Consider the following 15,148-nt stretch of genomic DNA (forward strand, 5'->3'; position numbering starts at 1 on the left):
ATTCTTCCATTCCTTGAGCTCCTACCTCAACTCATAAAATGGAAACTTGCTAATACTTCTCACTCCACAAGTGATTCTTTGGTGCCAAGCACAACTATTTTCTCTGCATTTTGCTTCTCTTTCCCCCTAGAAGGAGTGAATTAATTAATGCAATTAGGCAGAGTCTAACATCTATTAGTCTTGGTTCCTTTTTTGGAAGGGGTAATATATTAACTTTCTCTGCTTCTGTGTGGCCACTGTGTTTTTGAGGTGGGAGACTATCATCTTTGTTTTCAGTTGTTTTGGAATCAAAAAGAAGGGATGAATGATTAACTGGTAACCTCCATTGATTCAAACAATAATACTTGTGACGTTCGTTCCTTATCACGACCACAGAATGTGCAACAAACTTCCTATCGATCCAGACTCCTTGGAAATCCCGGTGACTTTATGATATCATATAGTAATGCTAAAAAAAATTGTTAACAGGGGCTCCTGGGTGACTCATTCGGTTAAGTACCTGCCTTCAGCTCAGGTCAAGCTCTCAGGGTCCTGGGATCAAGCTGATCTCAAGGTCCTGGGATAGAGCCCCATGTCAGGTCCCCTCCTCTGCGGGAAGTCTGTTTTTCCCTCTCCCTCTTCCTCTGCTCCTCCCCCCTGCTTGTGCCCTTGCTTGCTCCCTCACTCTCTCTTAAATAAATAAATAAAATCTTTAAGAAAAACTCATTAACAAAAAAAAAAATAATGGGGAGATGGAACAAAGATTCTAACAAAATTTTGAAAGACACAAAAGGTATAAGAGGCTGTTGACATATGAAATAGGACAGAGTGAAATACAGGACCAAAATCACTAACTGCAGACTCTAGTGGAGATGGAGGTGGGAGTTGCTCTTCCCGTTGGTGGCACCAGTTTGAAGTTTGGAAATAAGTCAGAATGTGGAAATGAGAAATGAAGTAAGCAGGAAGATTATCTGGAGGCTTATGAACCAAACAGCTGCCCAATTTCATTTCTGTCATTTCTCCTTCTTGCACCAGAAAGTAGGGAGCCAAGCAGCCTAAGGTTCCTTTGATCAATAAATTGATTGGATCGCTAAAACTTTTATTGGAGTACAGAAGTTTAAAACCTGTTTGTTTTGATGTCTAGAGAAACTGCACCTGTCAGCTAATATCTGTATCACTCACCCTGAAACAAATCAGGTTATGCAACATGCCCGTGCCCACATACATAAAACTGCTAGTCATGTTTCAATGTAGTGGAGGGTACTTTTGGGAAAAGTACTGTTTACACAACAGCAGAGGAAACTTACATCAACCACTTATAATAAAGACCTTCATTATTCTTAAACGTGATTGGATAACAAAAAATATATAGGAAAACTAGAAGCACAAAAGAAAAAGACCCAAATAATAAACCAGAGAAACCAATTCTGCAGAAAACAGAAGAGAACATATAGCCCTTGGTGGGTACAAGGTATCATTCCAAGGACTTTAGATGATAGATGGATAGATAGATAGATAGATAGATAGATAGATAGATATAGATAGATATCAATTTATGTATTCCTCACAACCACCTTACCAAGTATCATTACTATCCTCATTTTGCAGAAAAAGAAACTAAGGCACTGAGAGGTGCAGTGAGTAACCCAAGGGCATACAGCTGTTAACTGATGGAGCCATGATTCTAACAGAGCCAGCCTGGCTCCAGAGTCTGCTCCATTAATCAGTCTTTCAATTCCAGTGGATACCCTGGTCATGATATGAGAACTTTACATTACATTACATTCATGTAATAAGAATAGAATGCAATGAAAAAGGAATAATGCTGCTGTAAGGAAGAGGTTTCAGACATTAAAATCATAACAGCTACAACAAAATAGACACATAGCATAACTAAAGACAAATACTGAAATGTAGAAGATATTGTAACCAGACACACATGGAAGCTCATGCTCACACAAGTTAGCCTGGAACTGAACATTCATCAAGCACCCTCACTTGCTGGGACATTGAGGACACATATGTGTAAGCTGTGGCTCTCAAGGAGCTTGCAGACACACATGAATCTAGACACAGAGAGGAAAGAAGCAAACTACTTCTGGGAGTTCCCAGCAGCTTGGCAGCTTGCTAGTTGAGCACTAGCTCCCCTTCTGTAAAGTTAAGGAGAAGAGAACCTCCTCCTTCCCACCACTGCACACCACACACTTCTTCACACAACACAGGCCCACCCTTCTAGGCTCAGGGGAAGGGGGGGATTGTTTCTCAGGTGAGGGTATGCATTTAAGGTCTCAGAGGAGATCTGCCGTGTGCATGGAGATGTGCCCCAGCAAAGTTTCTCGGAGGCAGAGCAACCCCGAAAGTCTCTGTGAGAAAGGTGGAGACTTCCGTATGTCACCTCTGTTGTGCCCATTTCAAAAGCATGTCAAGGCATCACAAAGAGGCTACAGGAAAAAGTTGCCCTGGCTATATCAACTGCTTTGCCCTCTTGGGTTCACCTCCCTTCCTTCTCTAATCTATAGGAAGAAGGGGAAAAAATCACCTATGGAAGGAAGTCAATATAGGGAAATAATTTCCTCTTTTAAGGAAATCTTTTAAGATTCTTAAAAGACAGACAGGAGAATCCATTCTAGTGGGTGGGAAGGGATTTATTAGAGCATATCGAATGGGTTACAGAATCACAGGAACACCAAAGATATAGAGTCTGAGAAGAATTTCCAGGTATAACTCCCAGCTCCATATCACACCAGAGGACTAGCCTGGAAGAAGACAAGCTTCACCCCAGTATCATAAACAGTCTCCACAGTGAGAAAGCTAACCCTCCCCACCAACCAGAGAACTATGCTTCACCAAACCTAGTTGGAAAGCTGCAGGTATCATCACATGCCTTTTCCACCCTGCCCCAGCCGAATGGGTGCCACTCATCTGCCACCTTCCCACATTGCATACTTACGGACCCAGGACTCACGTGGACATGCCTGATGGGCAGAAAGATGCCCCGTGTCTTCACCTTACTGGCAGAAGGGGCTGGGGCAAGCAGTACTTTAGGTTCTCTGTCGGGAAGATGGAGTTCACTCTGCCAGGCAGCCATCAACATGTAGAAAGAGCTCACATCCATAGAGACAGAAAGTAGACTAGTGATTAGCAGGGGGTGGGGAGAGAGTTAAGTAATGTAGATTATTGTTTAATGGGTACAGAGTTTCAGTTTGGGATGATGAAAAAGTTTTGGAGATGGACAGTGGTGATGGTGGCACAACGATGTCAATGTACTTAATGCCACTGAATTGATCGCTTAACAATGGTTAAAATGTTAAGTTTTTCCGTATGTGTTTTTTACCACAATTGACAAAAAAAGAACTTCCCCAAAATTTATTTAATGATATCGAGGCAATCATGAGTGAAAGATATTCACTACAGCTCCAATCTATTTGCCTCATTGCCTAAGTGAATGTATAGACGTTTGAGATGAATTGTGAAGTACTTTATTTGAACCATTCTACGCAAGTGGAATTTATCTTAATATGGAAAGATTGCTGCAGAAGGAAATTCCACAAATTTCCTTTGTAAACCCTTGCAATATTTAACAACCCGCATTATTAAGAAATTCTTCTTTATATCTAACCTAAATCCCTCTTGCTACACTTTAAAACATTTCCTTGTTTCCTTCTTTGGTAGAGATGGGGAACAGCTGGCCTATGTTTTGCATGCTTCGCCTTTAGGCCAAAATAATTCCAGTTGTTTCAACCCTTCCTGGAAGGCTATGTGCTCTATCCCTTGACTTCATTTTCTTTTTATCTCTTCTGAATCCTCCTTCCATTTCTCTGTAACTCCATTTTACCATTAGGGCCTGTCTGGGGATTGAGCAGTATGAAAAAATGGACTTGATCCTTTTCAACATTATCAACCACCAATTTCTAATTTGTAAACAACAATATTAGAAGTGCTTGAATTCCCACTGAGTCATCGTGAGTAAATTACATCCTGAGAACAGTGGTAATGGAAGGGAAATTACACTGCCGCCTCCAGGACATGGAAGCATTACTAAGGGGCAGCGTGGAAAAGGGGGCAACAGGAAAGAGCAAACCCTGGGTGTGGTGTAAGGACAGTGAGGTGCTGGTATGCTCTGCAGAAGGGGGAGCACAGCTACTCCTGTGTCCTGGGTGTGTGTGCTCTGGGAGGAAAGCTGTGTGTGGTGAGGCAACAGGGTCACGTCCCCAGGGTGGTGGCATTTGTGCTCAGCTCGTGGGAGCTGGAGGAGGTGGGATGAATGAGCCATTTGAATGGAAAACTCTAGTTCTGAGCATGACTTTCTTCTGGCTGCCAAGGAGAAGGCTCTGCTGCTCTGTTGGGGGTAGGGGTGATGGTAAGATACCAGGTGCTAACATTGGCAACGTGGAGAGACTTGGATCAGTCAGAGCAGGGCCTCCATGCAATCAGATACTTGGGAACACCTCCTGTTTGTCCTGCACACTATGGCCCACAAAGCACTCTCACATTCTTGATCTAATTTACATCACACATCACCCTCTGCTGGTATCTGGCCACTTGTGTTATCACCACACTACTGGGAAAGAGATGCACACAGGATCACATGACCAGGAAAGGAGCACCTCCCCTTTGGCTCCTACTTGGAGCCATCTTTACTGTGAAAGTTGTCGGAGCAGGGTTCAGTGAGCACTTCATTAAGATTCTTCTGTAAGGAACAGAGTACTACTTAATTAGCTAAAGACGTCCATCACCCGAACCCAAGCCATGCACAAAGCATGCTCCATAAACACTCGNAGTGAGCACTTCATTAAGATTCTTCTGTAAGGAACAGAGTACTACTTAATTAGCTAAAGACGTCCATCACCCAAACCCAAGCCATGCACAAAGCATGCTCCATAAAACACTCANCAGAGCAGGGTTCAGTGAGCACTTCATTAAGATTCTTCTGTAAGGAACAGAGTACTACTTAATTAGCTAAAGACGTCCATCACCCGAACCCAAGCCATGCACAAAGCATGCTCCATAAACACTCGAAGGAGGAGATAGTTACTAAGATGAAATGGTGAGGAGGAGGAAGTTGTTTCCATCGGCCCATTGAATGGTAGCCTGTAGACTCCCCAAATAATTGATTATCCTCAGAAAATGTTGTTTACACTGGTTTAGGATTGAGTGAGGGTCCCTTTTAACATTGTTATATTCTTTGGTAAATACACATTGAACAGAAGGAAGACAGTTTAAAATATATATGTGTGTTCTTTAATAATATAAAAGAACATAGTTAATGAATTATTAATGTTATTTCTTATTCATAATACCCTAAAACCAAACAGTATTTCAAACTGAATAAGCTGTGTACATTGAATTGTTCATGAGTCAAATAAGAAATGAATACTGTATTGAAACCGAAGCAAAATTAGTTATTTTTCCCTAGTAAGAAAGGACTCCTTCTTCCCACCCCCACAATTTCCACACAGATTAGAGAATGTTCTATTTTATTTTAACAAAGCTTTTGGCAAAAATGCTAACCAGCCACAAATGTGGCCTCTGAGTGCAGGCACCTAAGAAGCTAATACTGTTCCTACGAGAAATTCAGTTTGTCCAACAAGGAGAGAAATAGAAAACTGTAGTTGTGTTGAACCTTCTAAGTTAGTACATTCAACTGTCCCAATTATAGTGTGAAATTTCTCACAAATCGGAGGCCATCAAGTTATATTGCACAACATCAGTTTTTATTTTTACAATATTTTGTGGTGGTCCCCAATATAAATTAATGGTTAGCTTGGTGTGTTCCATTGTTTATTCATTCAGTACTCTTAGGGGAACATGGAAACACTCAGCCTGTACAATTCAGTCAGACCACAAGAAAATGCCAGTAAAGAGCAAGACAGATACATCTGGTTCCTGCTCCGCAGGGCGGACAGATAGGTAGCGGGAGCCAAACCTGCCTGACCAACCAGAAAGAGCAGCAATTAGATATCTTGGATCCAACCATGGATGTATAACTATGTGCAGTAGAATAGAAAACTCATTCTAAATTCCATGAGACTTTTCAGTGGAAAAGTACGGAAAGGATTTTGTATTTGACTTCCTAGTCCCGTCGTTTTAACCAAAAAATTATTCTCAGTTCTAAGAAGATAACTTTTCTTGATAATATTCCTCATTATGTTTCCTGATTACTATAAGCTTAAAAACTTAATCAAGGAGTCATGGTATTTATGGCAGCGTGTGGGCCTACCTTCCCCGTCTCACATATGTGTGAGGTATATTCAGGCTTATTTGCTCAGCGCCTCGGCCCTTATAATCTGCGTACACAATTTATCAATTCATTCATGTATCTTAGTTCATGGTGCAAATAAGCCCAGGTAGCATGTTCAGTCCCTCTAAAAGTCACGTGTTTTATATAGTGACAAACTGCTGTTTGGGTACCCTCGAATGGACCACAAAGGAGATTGGGCATCTGTGAATGGTTCATCCCAGACCTATTGCCTGCCAATGAAAAACAAGCTGTTGGGATCTACTAAGTGTGAGCTCTGTACCATTATCTCCATCTGCAAACTCCTAATCCGGTTGTAGAGCCTCTAAATAATAGCCCATTTCACACAGCCAGCGAACTCCCAATGAAAGCCCTTGGAGCACCAGAAAATCAGTGCGTGTGCAGAGTTCCCACCACGAGCCATCTTCACTGATTGCACCAGTCCTTTGTCCTCACTGAGACTACATATCCTCACTTGGACTTATGCTGGGATGGCGGAGTTCCTCATCCCCTGTGATCATGATTCTACATGGCTTTTATTAACTAAGCAGAGCAGAGAATGCAAGTTACATTAGAGCCAAACTATCATGTGGTAGAGATTCCCTGAGGGTATTAAAGTAAGCATGATGTCCCCTCCCTATGAGAGATAATGTCAGAAGAGTGACAAATCTGAATTCTGCTTCATTAAACAAAATATACAATTCCTGAGGGTTTTATCTGAAAGGAACCTAAGGACTAGTGAAATATCATAGAAGTTCTACCCTATAAATGGAGAAACTGATAAACCAAGAATTTAGTGAAGCTATTAATGCAAGTCAATAATAGAATAATATACCAGTCTTCTCCAGCTGCATTAAGAAATTGCTGCAAGCTTAAAACAGCACAAATTCATTATCTTGGAGTTCTGAAAGTCAGAAATGTGAACAGCTGACAGAGTTGTGTTTCTTCTGGAAACTCTACAGAAAATCCATTTCTTAGCCTTTTCTAGCTTCTAGAGGCTACAGACGTCCTTGGCTCATGGCTCCATTGTCCATCTTCAATGCCAGCAACATAGCATTATCAAATCCTTTCCTCTCTGATCTCCTTCTGAGTCTGACCCTTCTGCCTCCCTCTTACAAGGACCCTTATAATTACATTTGACCCGGTTGGATAATGCAGATTAATCTCCCCAACTCAAGATCTTAACTGAATCACAAATGCAAAGTTTCCTTAGGTAACATAATTACAAATTCCGGATGTTTGTTGGGGGAGGGAGCAGGATATTATTCTGTCTACCACAAATAACCACAAAGGCTAAACCTCCCCAGTGATTAAGGATCTAGCAAATGCATGTGTTAATTTCATTTGAAAAATATCTAAGAATTGGAGTGCCTGGCTAGCCCAGTCAGAAGAGCATTTGGCTTTTGATTTCAAGGTCTTGAGTTCAAGCCCCACATTGGGTATTAGTAAATAAATAAATAAATAAACTTAAAAAAAAATACTTAAGAATTACTTACTAGGTACCAGATACTATGATTGACAAATATGGCAAAGCAAATAATAGCCTTGAAATGCTCTTTAATTTCCAAAGATATATTTTAAATGTAATTCACAAGTACAGAAAACTTCCTAAAGATCTTTTAGAAGAAAAAAATTAAGAATGAAACTATACTGACATCTGAGACAAAGAGCTCATGCTCTCAATATTTTTTAAGATTGATTGATTGATTTTAGATCTATAGAGAAAGCATGAACAGGAGGAGGGGCAGAGGGAGAGGGGGAGAGAAAGAGAGAGAAGCAGACTCCCTGCTAAGCATAGAGCCCAATGTGGGGCTTCATCCCAGGACCCTGAGATCATGACCTGAGTTGAAATCAAGAGTCAGGCGCTCAACCGATTTGAGCCACCCAGGTGCCCCTAAAAGATCGTCTTACACATCAAAGAGAATGGGATGCATAATGGAATCTAATCTTCTTACCTACAGCTCACTTGTTCCAGCCAAAAAATGCCTTTTCCACATTGTGATGGGACAATCATGCAATGTTGAAACATATGTATATGTATATATACATAAATGCATATATATATATATACACACACACACCATTTGATCTACCAATACACTTGTAATAATTCAACTTTCATAAATATTTATACAAATAAGAANTATGCATATATATATACATACACACACACCATTTGATCTACCAATACACTTGTAATAATTCAACTTTCATAAATATTTATACAAATAAGAAAGATTGTATTACAAAAATATAATTAAAAAACTTAGAAATAACCTAGATGTCCCTTAATAGAGATTTGGTTAGATAAATCAGAGTACCAGCACGGTAGGGTAAGGGCTCCCTTCTGACTGGTTTATTCCTCTTTGTATTCTTACATGGTGGAAGGGGCTAGAGATTCTCTGGAACCTCTTTATAAGCACATTAAACCCATCCATGAGGATTCCAACCTCATGATTTAAGCACCTCCCGAAGGCCTCATCTACTAATACCATCGCACCACTTTTGGGAATCAGGATTTCAACATATGAATTTAAGAGGAACACAAATGTTCACTTCATTGTATAAACCCGGAGAAAACATTTCTTCAAATCATCTTTTATTTTTCCTTCAGGTAAAAGAGCAAATACCTTTTCTCTCTGGATTCTCTTTCACCTTCTTAGACCATCCTAGCAAAAACTGGCTTTTTCAAAACATTGGAAAATCTCATTTCTTGTAGTCTATGTTTTACTATTCAAAGTCAATACTGTCTGTTATATACATTATACTCAAAGCCCTCTGGATATTTTCATTACATTGTATATTACACAGAGAAGTCTTAGGCATCCCTCGAACTTTTATAAGCATACGTTCTCCCTTCCTCATGAGAAAATGTAGACCTCATTAAAGTAAAATTTTCTAAAATGAAATACTTTAATGTATGGGCTTAGTAAGATTGTATCTGAAAGCCACAGACTTTTGCTACAATCTTAAATGTGGCCAAACTAATCCACAGCAAATTTTATTAAAGAAGCAGCAATAACAACTTTGTCTTATCCCTTCAGAAAACTCAGAATGGTCTCCATAGGCATAATTTCTTCTGGTTTTTACATGTAAATTATATTCTTGATCTTACTAAAATGGTTTCTAATCGTATAGTGTCACCAGATAAAATAATTTTTGATAACCATATTCTATAAATAATTGTTTAATGGAATCATTTCCAAACAATAATTCCCAAGATTGTTTTTCATGTAACATTTTTTTTTTCTCTGCACATTTGTACGTGCAAAGCTATAGGCAGTTTCTCTTTGGACAACGTCCTCTCTAGTCAACCAAACCTGTTTGGTTTTGGTAAAAGAAACATCACTGTAGAAGGTCAAGTTAAAGCAAATTAAATTTGAATTAGAGGCACTTTTAGTATTAACATGGATGTGTTAGTATTTTTCCTCTTCTACTCTTGGAAATCAAACAGAAGAAGCAAGAAATACCAAAAGAACCCACAAACTCCGTTTTTGGCAAAACTAGGTAGCAGATTTAAATGACAGTTTCCAAAATAAGTGTAAAGGCTACCCAAACCAGCCAAGACCAGGCAGAAGCCCCACATAAAACATGAGGAAAGAAGCAAAGAGAATTACCAGATGATGGGCAGATTTCAGAAAAATACACTTCCTGCAAGTGAGAGGTTCACTGAGAAGAGGGGAAGCTGGATCCATGTGAGCAGCAATGAACAGAGGATCTGTGTGAGCTGGGCTGGCAGCAGAAGTCCTAATGGACCCAGTTAATTTGAGAATAGCAGAGAAGGCAAGGTTACATACCAAATACCCAGCTAAGCCATATTGGAAGAAAGAATTCTGTCTCTGAGGAAGCAGGATAGGAGAGAGCTCTGCATTAGAAAGCCTGACAGAATACCATTGTATATTTTCTCCTGTAGAAACTTCCTGCAAAAAGTTGCTTAGGAAAATCCGAACTGTAAATTAATAAAAGGAATCGACGCATTCTTTACACCAATATTATTTAAAAGAAGATACAGAAAATAGAAAACAAACCTCCAACTATGAAGAATGTTTCCAAAAAGCAAACGAAAATTGTACCCAAATGTTTCACTGGAAATATAAAAATTAAAAAATCAATTTTTTCTGTGAAGGAAAATTACAAAGCAGAAGTATAAACAAGAAAAAAAATGGAAGAAGCATGGGGGAACAGAAGCAAAAAGCAAGTAGGGAATTTAAGAGGATGGGAATGAGAAAAGTGGGAAAGGTATAGCTTTAAAAACAGGGAAAAGAAATTCAACAGTCTTTGGAACCTGTCGAAGAGGGCAGTGGGAGGGCAACAGTCTGATGGAACAGAACACATAGCTAAAGATATTCAAGAAAACCTTCCTAAAATGGAAGGTGACTTAAAACTAAGTACTGAAAGAGGATGTGTGTTAGGGAATATTAACACAAAATGGTCAACATCCAGACATATTCAGTAAGCATACTGAATTTTAAAGATGTAGAAACAATTGTAAGCAAATTATTCAGGTAATTTCTAAGAGGAAAAAATGTTAGATGGTCCTCAGACTTTTCCACACCTTTGTCCACACCTCTATCCAAGGATAGTAAAACAATACATGTAAGATTCTGAGGGAAAGAAAATGTGAGCCAAGGATTTTCTAAACAGCCAAGCTATCCTTCAGTAAAAGGGTACAAACAAGCAGTTTAACATTCAGGAACCCAAGAAATACTGTTTCCCAAGATCCTTCTTGATAAAACTGCTACAGAACAAACTTGAGCCGATGATAATTCAGAAATTGTGGCAAAAAAATTGGTGGTGATCACAGAGTATATTTAAATGCAATACAGAATCTAAAACAAATGTGGAGCTGAATGGGACCAAATGAAATATAAATTTTGTAAGTGCTGGCAGTGTGGAAATGATACAGATAAGAAAAATTAGGAGAGGGGGCGCCTGGGTGGCTCAATCGTTAAGCGTCTGCCTTAGGCTCAGGGCATGATCCCGGAGTCCTGGGATAGAGCCCCACATCAGGCTCCTCCCCCTGCCTGTGTTCCCTCTCTCGCTGGCTGTCTCTCTCTCTGTCAAATAAATAAACAAAATATTTTAAAAAAAATAAAATAAATAAAAATAAAAATTAGGAGAGAAAAAGAAAGGAAGGAGGACAAACTTGAGCCGATGATAATTCAGAAATTGTGGCAAAAAAATTGGTGGTGATCACAGAGTATATTTAAATGCAATACAGAATCTAAAACAAATGTGGAGCTGAATGGGACCAAATGAAATATAAATTTTGTAAGTGCTGGCAGTGTGGAAATGATACAGATAAGAAAAATTAGGAGAGGGGGCGTGGGTGGCTCAATCGTTAAGCGTCTGCCTTAGGCTCAGGGCATGATCCCGGAGTCCTGGGATAGAGCCCCACATCAGGTTCCTCCCCCTGCCTGTGTTCCCTCTCTCGCTGGCTGTCTCTCTCTCTGTCAAATAAATAAACAAAATATTTAAAAAAAAATAAAATAAATAAAAATAAAAATTAGGAGAGAAAAAGAAAGGAAGGAGGATACTAGAGTAAATTTCCTCATTGGTCCTTTTAAAATAAGTGAAAGTTAAGTCTATTTAACCGTAACAATTAACATGTAGGAAAGATAATATTATTATCAAATTGAGTGGTAGAATTTAGAATGGGAAGGGGAAGAGAGAAGAAGTCATCAATTCTGCATTGTTTATAGGAGGAACTAACATATACAGTCTAAAGAAATAAAAGAAATCAAAATATTATATGTTGTAATAATTATAAAATTAAGTCCCTGATTGAAAATCCACAAAAACTTTCTCAGTAATAAAAGGGAGCAAAGACCAAACCAACCTATATCACTGAAAACAAACAGACTTCCTTACATATGTAAAAAAATAATTTTTTCAAATTAATCACATAGCAAAACCCAACCCCATATTATTTAAGAGAAATACACTTAAAAAGAAACCAGGATTAACAAAGGTTGAAAATAAAAGATTTGGCAATAATATACCAGGCAACTGGAAACAAAATAAATTGTTTTGGAATCCAAATCATGATTTGGAATTTAGATTTAAATGCATTAAGTGAACCAAAGAAAAGGCACTTTATGATACAAAAGTGAGTCAATAATGTCATGTAATGAAAATAAAACTGAAAATAGCTCTGCCATGACATTAAAAAAGCATAAGTAAAAAATTGGAGGACAAATAAGTAGTAGCACACTAATAGTTGAACTTATTTCCCCCCCTTTTTTTTTTGAAGACTGTGACATCTCAAATATACACAAAATAAAGGTATGGAAGACTGCAGTAACGTGATAAATAGGACAACTCTGACATAGATCAAGCCTGTGCATTAAAAAGGGAGAATGCATAGTCTTTGAACTTTCAGGAACTGTTGCCATCATTACACTGCAATAAAAGTGCAATAAATTCTAAAAGATAGAAGTAGCTCATAGAGCAGTCTTTACTTACAATGCAATAAATGAACAATAAAACTTGAGTTCATACCTCACATTGACTCCAAGGTAAATGCCAAAAAATCAAATATAAAAGTACTAGAAGAAACTCTGAGAGAATCCATTTAAATTTTGTAATGAGGAATTTTTCAATTATGATTGAAAACATAGATGTCATAAAACAAAAGTAATATATTCAACTATGTAAAATAGAACAATATTTGGCATGTAAAAACAGAAGAGAGATCCAACAAAGTCTAATGACAATGACAATCTTGGAGAATACTACATATCGTATTACAAATAAAGATTCATTTCTCTAATTTCTCTAGCTTTTAGAAGTTGGTTAAAAAAAAAAGAGCAATACCTCAGTAGAAAAAATGGGTAAAATATATCAGCAGACCATTCATAGAAGAATTAATACAAATAGCTCTTGAACATATGAAATTCCCTGGTGAATGAAATAGTATAGAAGTTTAGAATAAATTAGGAATAAATCGGACGGATTAAATTTTGTAGTTCGATCCAATTATTGGCTCTTGTATTAGACTTGCACACCATCTCCATTCTATTCTATTTTTTTATGTTATCATGTTTATACACTCCTACCTGTGTATTTCCTTCTTTGTTCTTGTTTTCTCTTTTTCAGCTTCTTTAGAATGTATTATTCTCCTCATTCACAGTATGCATTTGGAGCATTTACCTCTAAATAACTAATTTCATGGGATTGCTATTATTTTTGTTGTTGCTTTTTAACTATTGACAGCTCCATGGGTTCATAATTCATGGTAATTTATTTTCTGAGTCACTCATATATATCTTTATCAGAGCAGAAGTTCTGACAATGATAAACAAATGACTGGCCTTTCTTTTGTATCATTTAAACATTTTAAAAACATCTTACGCCTTAGATTATTTAGTTTAAAAAAAAGGGAATCATTTTAAAAAGGTTAACATATCTGTTTGGTTTACCATCACTTTGAGGAATAGGTTTAGTGAATCTAGGTCAGTATTGCTTGAATTTCAGCAACATAGCATTTTAAATGAAAAAAAAATGTCATAAACTATCAGTGTTAGCTATAATTTTTCATTATAATATTAATTGGGCACATACCAAAAAAATAATTGCAAGCTGTTTTCTCACAGTTGTGAAACAACTATAAATCAAAGCAGATTTACAAATCACTATAAACAGAATTATGGAAACAACAAAATAAAATTGAAATTAACAGATTACATGACAAACTATATTTTATGGAAATGAAGTCACCATCCATGAGACAAGTAGAGGAATCACATGCCAACACCTCTGTAGGCCTTTTGAAGATTCAATGTTCCTTCCAAGTTTTTTTCAATTTGAAATTCTGCCTAATGATGTAATTTGTTCTTTACTTAGTGGGAAGCCATCATTTCTAAATTAAGTTATCTTTTGTTCTTTTTCTAACTAGCACATAACAAAAATGTGGTACTTTTGGCGCCATTAAGAAAGTTGACAAAAATACAACTATAGCTCTAAAATTAGATGGTGTTGCTCTGCTGTAATCATTCTGAATAGTAAAATAGGCTTCTATGAATTTTATTTTAGCTCATTGTTGAATGCAAAACACAGAATTTAAAAAAAATGTTAGTGTTCTTTCAGACTCCTGTTTGAAAAATATTATTCTAGACTTTTAGAACCCTAAAATTTCCCCATAACCATCTTAACCCTACAACCCAGGTAACCATGCTTCTTTATAGACCAAGTCTGATTTTATGACATTCCGTGATTCTTGCTGCCTGAGTCTCACACTATGCATAAGAATGTTTTTCTTTGGCTGGTGGGAGTGTCAGGAATTTAATGTTTCACCTTCTCTGAGAGTAACGAAGAATCTGAAGAGTGAAGCTCAGAGTAAGGTTCTGTGGATTTAAAGGGGGAGTCAACTAGAAGGCGTATCAGGACTAGGATATGTAATTGGGGGACAGAGTGGGAGCCCTAGTGGACAGATGGGAGGATCTTGGACGTGGCAAAGAATGAAAACACTAAGAAATATAAAGATATAAAGTGCTATTATCAGTACATATTGCATACTATATATATATATGTTGAAGGGGGGATTTGCAAATAATGAGTGGATAGACGTAGAGTCACCCCCCAAAAAGACTGGGATACCACCAGTCTCATCCTGAGCATTGAAGCTGTAGAGCCTCTGGGCCTTTATAGGTGCCCTCCACACAGAAGCTCACAACCCACTTGCTGCTCAACTATCTCGATGATAATTGTCTTGCCCTCTTCCATACCTTGTCTCTTTTCTCTACCCACTTATTCTAGAAAGAAATGCTATGGAAGTCCCTTTAAGGCATTGTCTTTTCTGAAGGAAAATGGATAACAGCAGGTGCTTGAGAAGTGTTTCCTCCATAAAAATAAAGATAGAAAATATTTTAGATCTCTCTCAAAAGATAGAATTAACACTGAAGCCATGGCTAAGAGCTATAAACAGAATCA

Source organism: Ailuropoda melanoleuca, chromosome 3 (genome assembly GCF_002007445.2).
Source record: "Ailuropoda melanoleuca isolate Jingjing chromosome 3, ASM200744v2, whole genome shotgun sequence".
Lineage (NCBI taxonomy): Eukaryota > Metazoa > Chordata > Mammalia > Carnivora > Ursidae > Ailuropoda > Ailuropoda melanoleuca.